General features: G+C 36.2%; 1 protein-coding gene and 1 long non-coding RNA gene across 19 annotated transcripts in view; one reads left to right on the forward strand and one right to left on the reverse strand.

Moving 5' to 3' along the window:
- The window catches only part of LOC126875835 (uncharacterized), a 148,009-nt gene that overhangs the window by 110,133 nt on the left and 29,182 nt on the right, over window positions 1–8,694 (forward strand). For 10 of the 13 annotated variants that reach the window (XR_007693707.1, XR_007693713.1, XR_007693714.1 and 7 more), the window contains exon 3: window positions 5,067–5,511. The exons of the other annotated variants lie outside the window; for them this stretch is intronic. This is a non-coding gene — a long non-coding RNA (uncharacterized LOC126875835). Of the gene's footprint in view, window positions 1–5,066; window positions 5,512–8,694 lie in introns of those variants that run through there. 13 annotated transcript variants of the gene reach the window in all.
- The window catches only part of LOC126875803 (venom serine protease Bi-VSP-like), a 163,932-nt gene that overhangs the window by 84,916 nt on the left and 70,322 nt on the right, over window positions 1–8,694 (reverse strand). The window lies entirely within an intron of this gene.

Raw genomic sequence — 8,694 nt, forward strand, 5'->3', positions numbered from 1 at the left:
AAAATCGAATATTAGCGAATACTATAGAAAGAAAGACACCTTTTGAAATATTCTTCGGGAGAAAACCAAGTGTTAAAAATCTACATCTATATGGAAGTAAAGTTTTTGTAAGAAGGCCAGAACAAAAAAGAGTTTCCAAATGGGATAAGAAGGCAGATATGGGAATTCTGTTAGGATATAGTGAAGTAGGTTAGAGAGTCCTATTAGGTGTAAAAATAACAGTAGCGACATGTAGAGGTCGTAGAAACAGACAAAAAATGTATCGGTTTTGAGGAGAATTCATTCGATGCAGTTAGCGATGATAGTAAAGATAATTATTTATTGGACAGCATGAATAAGGAAGAGTTAGAAAGTAGAGAAGATGAAAATGATAATAGTTCTGAAAGCGTAAAGATTCCTAGGAGATCTACACGTAATAAGAAAACTCCAGTAAGGTATCCAGAAAAGGAAAACAGTAGTGAGATTCACGCAAATTATTGTAGAGTAGATATCTTTTGCACATTTGAGGAGGCGATTTGTTGTGAAAATAGTGAAGTTTGGAAACAGGCTATGGATAAGGAAATAGAATGTCTCTATAAGAATAAAACTTGGAAATTGGTAGAAAGGGTAAAAGGCAAAGAAGTATTAGATGTAAAATGGGTTTACACGAAAAAATCAGAGGACAGGTATAAGGCTAGATTAGTGGTAAGGGGATTTCAACAAAGAAACGTAGCCGATGACATATATTCTCCAGTGGCGAGTAATCAGACCTTTAAGATATTGCTATCATATTGTTGTCAAAATGGAGTAATAATTGAGCAAATGGATGTAGAAACTGCCTTTTTAAATGGTGAAGTAACCTCGGAGGTATATGTAAATCAACCAAAGGGATATGCGGACGGAACGAATAGAGTTTGTAAATTATCGAAAGCGCTTTATGGGTTAAAAGAAAGTCCGAGGGATTGGTATGAGTGTTTTGATAGGTATGTGACGACATTGGATTTTAAGAAGAATAACATAGAGTTGTGCCTATATACTCATGGAGAGGGGGAAAATGTTGTTTATTTGCTAATATATGTAGACGATTTGTTAATCTGTAGTAAAAACAAAAAAAGGATACAAAATGTAAAGAAGCTATTACCTGATAAATTTAAAATGAAAGATTTAAGTGAAGTAAAAGAATATTTTGGAATAAATATAGAGTATGATTATATAAAAAATGAAATGAAACTAAGCCAAACGAAATACATTGAATCATTAGCGAACAAATATAAATTACAAAACAGCAAATTGTACTGTACACCAACGGAAACAAATTTAAAAATTGAAAACGCTGAGATAAATAGAAATGACATTGGATACAAGAATTTAATTGGCGCATTGCTGTATATTAGTACAAATACCAGACCCAATATAAGTTATAGTGTGAATTATCTTAAGTAGATTTCAAGATTGTTGTAGCGAGACACATTTTAAATATGCTTTGCGAATATTGAAATATTTGTACCGAAATATTGAAATATTTAATATTAAAGATTTAAGGTTACATTAGAAAAGGAATGAAAAGTGTGAAACGATAGATTGTTATGTGGACGCTGATTGGGCAGGAGATCATTTAGATAGAAAATCTACTTCTGGATATGTAATTAAATTGTATGGAAATGTAATCGGTTGGAAATCTAAAAAACAAAGGTGTGTGACAAAAGCCTGGACGTATGCAGAGTATGTAGCTCTATCGGAAGCGGTGAGTGAATTAATGTCTATTAGAGAAATTATGAAGGTCTTCAATGTAAATCTAGACAATAACCCTGTAAAAATTTATGACGATAACTCTGGAGTGATAAGTATAGCAAAGTACGGAAATTTCACAAAAAATTCTAAACACATTGAAGTTCATTACCACTACGTTCACGAATGCTTAAAGGAAAATAAGATAAATATAATTTAAGTAGGTACAGACGAAAATACTACATAGGTTCTCTAAGAGGTTTTTCTATGTGCGATAGTCGAATCAAAGATTTGAATTTTTAGATTTGATCTACAGTGTTTATATTTTCAATAATGTTAGAAATTTGGACTGAAAACTTACCACCATTGATAAAGCATACTGGCGTTGGCTTTCCGTCGAAGTATACAATTTTTTGAACGATTTCTCCCGATGCGAGGGGTGGTTCTTGCTGCAGCAGAAGAGTATTATTATCTAATTTTAATGTTTTATTGGAGAGTTCGAATCGATATTGATTTAAACCGGGTAAGCCTAATATGCCGTCTTCTATGATAGGGAAATTATCATCTACTAAGGAAAATTCTATCTCTTTGTTGAATAAATTTAGTTTAATTTTGGAATTGGATTCGTATTTGGAATGTTCCATGGAGAATTTCTATGTGTCTGGTATTATTGTCCTTCCTGGGTAGCATCCTCGTTTAAGCAAGTTGATTCCTGCTCCCGAGTCAACGAAAAATCGCAATCCTCGTCGTCCTGGTAATTGTAGTCGTATTGTGGATAATCTTCCTGAGGTAGCATTGTTAATTCTGATTGTTCTTGAATGTGGTTTATTCCTGGAGGGGCTTTTGTTTGAGGCGGTATTCGAAAATTTTGGCATTGATTGGCAAGGTGTCCCAATCGATCGCATTTGAAACATTTCGTTTGTGGCCTTTCGTTTAATGGTCGATTTTCAAGCTTTGTAAAATTATTCATTCTTGGTAGAATGTTTTGTGTGGGTGGAGTTTTGTTATTCATGTTACTTGTAATCGTGAAGCGGTTACCTACTGGACGAGACGTCTGGTTACGATAAGATGGTGGAGTGGTTGTTTGTCGTGTCATCCGTCTGCGAGCGTTGTCTTCGCGAAAGTATTTTTCCACGTCCATTGCCTTTTTTTCTGCATCGATGATGTTTGGGGGGGGGGATTAGCCAATAGCACGTGTCCTATTTCTGAACGAAGGCCTCTTACATAGTCAATCACAGAAACCATGTATAGTCGATCGTTCATCGCTCATCGAGTTAGTTCGTCTTTATATTCATTGGTAATGCTGTATTGAAGTTTGTTGAAAACACGTCGAAATCTAATGTTATAATTTTGCACGCTTTCGGTTATTCCTTGCTTTATCACTCTTAACTGATCTTGGTGTTCTCTTACTGATGCTTGAGTAGCTACGTTACGTCTTAATCCTTCGTACAGAGTTTCGAATTCGTTAATATGGATATTGCGGATTGTCATTGCGGCTTTTCCTACAATTTTCTCTATTTTGATCATTTTTAATAATAACGTTTGTTCGCTACACATCATTCTCATTTCTTTTATTTCACGAATAAAATCTTCTACACTTATATCGTTTTCTCCGTTTAGTATCGGAGATACTAAACAGCTTTTAGATTTCCAGAGTTTCCAGCTGTTGAATTGGATGGTTGGACATATGTTGGTGGCTTTTGTGGCATAGGTGGAGGTGGATTAGTATCGTGTTTTAATACTGATATATTATCGTCATCGTCAGTCATCATAGAACCGAATTCAGTTGATTTTACGTTTATTTGTGGTAGTTTAACACGAGAGAGGTTTCTACTTAATATTTCCATTTCGTTAGCGCGTTTTCTATTTTCTTCGTTCGCTAATTTTAAAGCATTCTTTATTTCGTTAAATTGTTGTCGAAATTCTTCGTTCTGTCTCTGTATTAAGTCTAAAATTGCTCTGGTAGAGGAATCGAGTGTTCCCGTTTTATTTTGAACTCCACTTGTAGAGGGTAAACTTGTCTCGGCTTTTGTGTCTTTCTTGTTCATATTGTCTCTTCGCTAGAGTTACTAGAGAAACTAACTTTTCGCGTTCTATATTGTTTAAAAGAATTCCGACTTTTCTCACCTTGATACGTAAGTTCGTAGAATGAGGTTCCCTTGCGGTGTTTTCCTCTGTGGCGCGTTCAAATGCGTTTGAGTGTCAAACTCGTTCTGTTGATTTGTTCTATGCTGACAGTGGCCCCGTTAATTTGGTCCACCGTGGTAAATTATTGACAGCAAAGTTCATAACACAAGTAGTTCGAATCCTTCGATCTTCAATAATGTCCGTAGACCGAAATCGTAACTTCGTTTACACTGAAGCGAATGGATCCTGGCAGGATCGCCAAAATGTCACGTAAAAATAATGGGAAAATAATAATAAAAAAATGTTGGGTTCTTGAACCAGAGTTCGAGGTACCTTTATTTTATAATAGGATTACAAGTGTGCGATTTGACCGTTACCGAAAGACTGAAAGACTCGATCAAGACACAGCCCTTCTAGATGTTCGTTTATCTTATGCCTATGTGCCGAATTCATATTCCTTTGTTTTGGGAGTCGGTGTCGTGTGCAAGGCTGTTCAGGTTTCCTGAGTCTGTTGGAGATATTTGTTGACGTTACATGTACGTCAAGACTGTGTAAGTGTCACGAGGCAAAACAATAATATGAGTCGCTCTCGATTTGCATCGTTCTCTAACTCATGCGCCGCTACATACTTATATAGCTATTATTTCTTACAACCTAGCGTATGCAGTTGTGTATGGGGCCTTAAGTTCACTGTTTATAGATACTGCTAGGAATTAATCGAACGAATTCAACGCAGTCGCGTTTACAGAGTTCCGTATTATCGGAAATGCCGAATTCGCGTGGTTTCGCTTTGACGTTCGTCCACGTTGACGATTGTTCAAAGAACAACCGAGAGGCCTCCGCGTCGCAGCTACGAAAGACATCGAAGCCGCGACACCCTTCAGTGACTTCCCTATCTTTTCCTAAAACCAAGGATGACGCAACTCAGGCAATCGTTACAAGCGTTCGAACTTCACATTTTCTTACCATACTATCAACAAAAAATGAAAGCTGGTTTTCAATGAGTCATTATATAATTATATGTCGGAGATGAAAGAACACCGGAGCCTTTGGAATTTTAGATAATCCCGCAACATTCTAACCTAGAGTCTACTATAGCTGTAATTGAACAATTGTAGTTATTCAATCCGATTGTAATTGTTCTAGATTAGTGACGGTGAGCTTTGGCTCGAGGTGACAGTCTGTCGCCCAACGTAGCCGCGGTCAAGGGATAAACGCTTTGCCTAACAAAGGTATGGAGTAATTCTATAGCTCTCCTTAAAAGAAATATTCGTGGCGACACGCGACAGTAAACATTCCAACGGTTTCTGTCCCGTGGCTCGCCACACGCAGACCCTATTCTTCGAGTAAGATGATTGCCAGATGTCGATGCGTCTCCGCAGTACATGTTCGGCTAGCTGGAGGGCCCGTTATAAATCTTAAGGTTTAGTTAACTAAAGTCCTTCAAACAGACAAACAGTCTTTGTCCCAACTACGGGAAGATAGGGGAGACATATTTTTCAACGAGCGGCGTCTCCCACTAGCAACTTTCCCTCGAGGGCGGCTAACATCTTTTTCTAACCACCGATATGGAGATTGACCAATTAGCAGCAACGTCAATTTCCCTTACTTCCTAAACGAAGGCTTTCCTCGACGAATCCGATGATCTCGTGTCCTTAGACACACCCCATTATAGTTTTCCTCTGTGACATCGTCGGGACGGGACGGGCATTCTTTTACGCGCTCCCGTCGACCAAAGAGTAACGTCTTTACGCTCAGCAATTATTTTTACGAGTCAGACTTAGATTCAGCGAGAACGCCCATCTGTCATCCCGTTGGCCGCGGATTCGTTATTGAACCGGAGACCACTGTCACTAGTGTCGCGGACGTCTCACCGCCGTGGTAGATTGTCAAAACCTGTGTTATTCATACCTGTGTCAATAAATCGTATCTTCGTTACACCGCAACGATGGCTACCTTCAATGAAGACTCCTCAAACACCGACAACCCTATCCCCAATGTCATTCCGACATATATATCCACCGAAAATGCGCTCTTGTAGACAAACGCTCGATTCGCGTCATAGCTTTTAAAGCTTGTCGCATCTCAATCCGTTGGAAAAAATTTTTCCTGTAGCATATTTTATTTTTACGAACCAACAAGGTCTTTGTTTATTTCCTTCTTTTTTTTTGCTCCAATTTCCCCATTGTTTTTTCAAGGATAGTATTTCAGAGCCACTAGTCAAGTTTATTGTAACAATAAACTTACGTTTCGGAAACATTTTGTGCTGTGAAACAGAATACACTAAAGTTTGAAGGTCACATCGATTTTCGAAAGTTTATAAATGGAGGTGTATGACAGTATCACCAGCTGTTGCTGTCCAAGTAACTCCAACATCGAAATACTACAACGATTCCAATCGAAAGCGCTAAGAGCCTTAATAGACGCACCTTGGTATGTTACCAACGAAACCATCCATCGCGACCTCAAGATACCTACAGTCAAAGAGGAAATAGCAAAATATAGCGACAGATATAGCAAAAGAGTCAAGAAACACCGAAACCCCCTAATCACTGGACTACTCGATACGACGGACCAGATTCGCAGGCTGAAGAGGCACTACTCGCTAGACCTAAACGTTAGATTCATTTAATTATCCAAATTAAGCATATGCACTTACTTATAATACTTATAAATTATACCTATCTATAATAAGTATTAACTTATTGTAAATAAACAGCCATGTCACTGCGCCACGCCGGAAAAATTACTGAAAATTCTCAACGCGAGAATTGATTGTAATTTCAACAAATAAATAAAAACAAAAAAAAAGCTGTTGCTGTCCCCAAGCGCCAAAATACGTTCTGACTACTATTTTATGTATCTCACAGAAGTATGTCTTCATTCATCATCTCCCATGCCATCCACCAACGTGTTCTTAACATGTTATCTCCTAGTAAAATATTGATGTTGAGTCAGATATCCAACTGAATAATCTTTTCGGTGTCTACTATAAGACATTTAAAACCAAGGCTCGTACACACGTGTGCTTATACGTCAGATGTAATACTTAACACGAAACCTGCTTATATTAATATTAAATTTATGCATAGTAGGATGTTCGACCTTTGTAAAAATGAAATTATAATACATACAGTTTCACCGTGGAAAAGTGAATCTTTCTAGCATGTCCACGCAAATGCAGCGGAGGGGAGGACTGTGCATGCACCAAACAACTTTACGTTCGTAATTTTTCACACAAATGTACAACTGTAGGGAAAAAATTATCTCTGATTTTTCGGATGTTAGGAATCGACAATATCGCATAACGGAATGCTGTGTTCTACGTATTCTATTTTTGTTACGAAAGTGGTACAAACGAAGTCCACGTAAGAATAGTACAACAAAATCGGTTGAGGTTAGGTTATCGTGCAGATATCGCGGCTTTTGCATTGGAAATCACGCAACTGCCAGTCTCGTCGTTCCTTGTAAACGAAAGAAAGGTATTGTAATCGGTCGGAATTAACATAAAACTCGTCGTTTCATGATAATACTGTGCATTCTGAATATGCTATGATTTGGTTTAAAATAATAAATAGTCCATTCTTGCATACTATTGCTCCAGCTTTACTTGTATTTTCGATATTGGTATAAATAGAAAGACAATTAATGTCGTTCGAGTCTATTTTCGGATCATTTATATTACGTTTAATCCATATAGTTATCATATGAGACATAGTATCGTAAAATTTGGAAGAATAAAACGTTCGTACAGGAAGTACATTTTATAAGAACTCCAACAAATCTGCGTGTGCACCTAAAATACAAACTGATAGTGATAGTGATTGTTCATAAGTTTATATACATTATCTAATGTCAATCGAAGGTATCAATTCTTTTTCTCCATAAGAGTACTTTTTCATTTATATGTGTTCAAAAATACATGTGTTCAACCGTGAAGCATATGTCACCTACAACGAAAAAGAGTTTTCCTATACTTAATATTTCCTTTATATACCTATGAAAGTCTATTCTTCGCGTAGTATGAAATTATGAATAAATTTGGAATATTGTTCAATCTGAAAAGAAAAATAACTTATTGACATCATTCATTGATACGAGATTCAGAATGTTTGTTTTGTCTTGCAGAAAAAGAAGGCAGCCCTCCCTTTCTTTTAATGTGAAATAGAAAGCGAAAATTTGAAAACAGATTTTTTGGAAATTTACTTGCAAATATCGTTTTCAATATCGTGATTTTCTTCCCAATGGTACTGTACTTTCAAATTTTCCAGTATCCCTCTAAAAACAAAAAGTCGAACCTCGTTATTGTTAACGTAGGCATTACAAGGAAGAGAAGTATTAGAAAGCAGCTCCTTTTTGTTATGGATTTCTTTATAATCATGTAAATAAGAAATTCCGGAAATTTTTTCCTAAAGAATTTAATTCTTGTGCTTTGATTGATAATTATTACACTACATACTAACTTTTCGCATACTGTTCGCGTCTAACAATTTCCTAATAATAACTACTTCAAAATAACATATGTTCTTGCACGAATTCAAAAGTACGTATGATACAATTACAATTGATTCTAAAATAATAATTATTTAAAGATATTAAGATACTAATTAAACGTTTCACTATATTTCAAAATCTGGAACAACAAATTTTTATTTATAAAAAATGAAACTGTGTTTATATATTCTTTGTCATGATGCTATTTCTTATTACCATGTCGACATTTTTTAAAATTCATTTTGTTATCTCTACGCAATATGAAAATTCATATACTGCTTAATATTTTTTACATATTATCCATCCACCGCATGATATCTCCTGAAAAATCAAAATATTAATGTTATATTATTACAATGCTTCTTA

Source organism: Bombus huntii, unplaced genomic scaffold (assembly GCF_024542735.1).
Source record: "Bombus huntii isolate Logan2020A unplaced genomic scaffold, iyBomHunt1.1 ctg00000058.1, whole genome shotgun sequence".
Taxonomy (NCBI): domain Eukaryota; kingdom Metazoa; phylum Arthropoda; class Insecta; order Hymenoptera; family Apidae; genus Bombus; species Bombus huntii.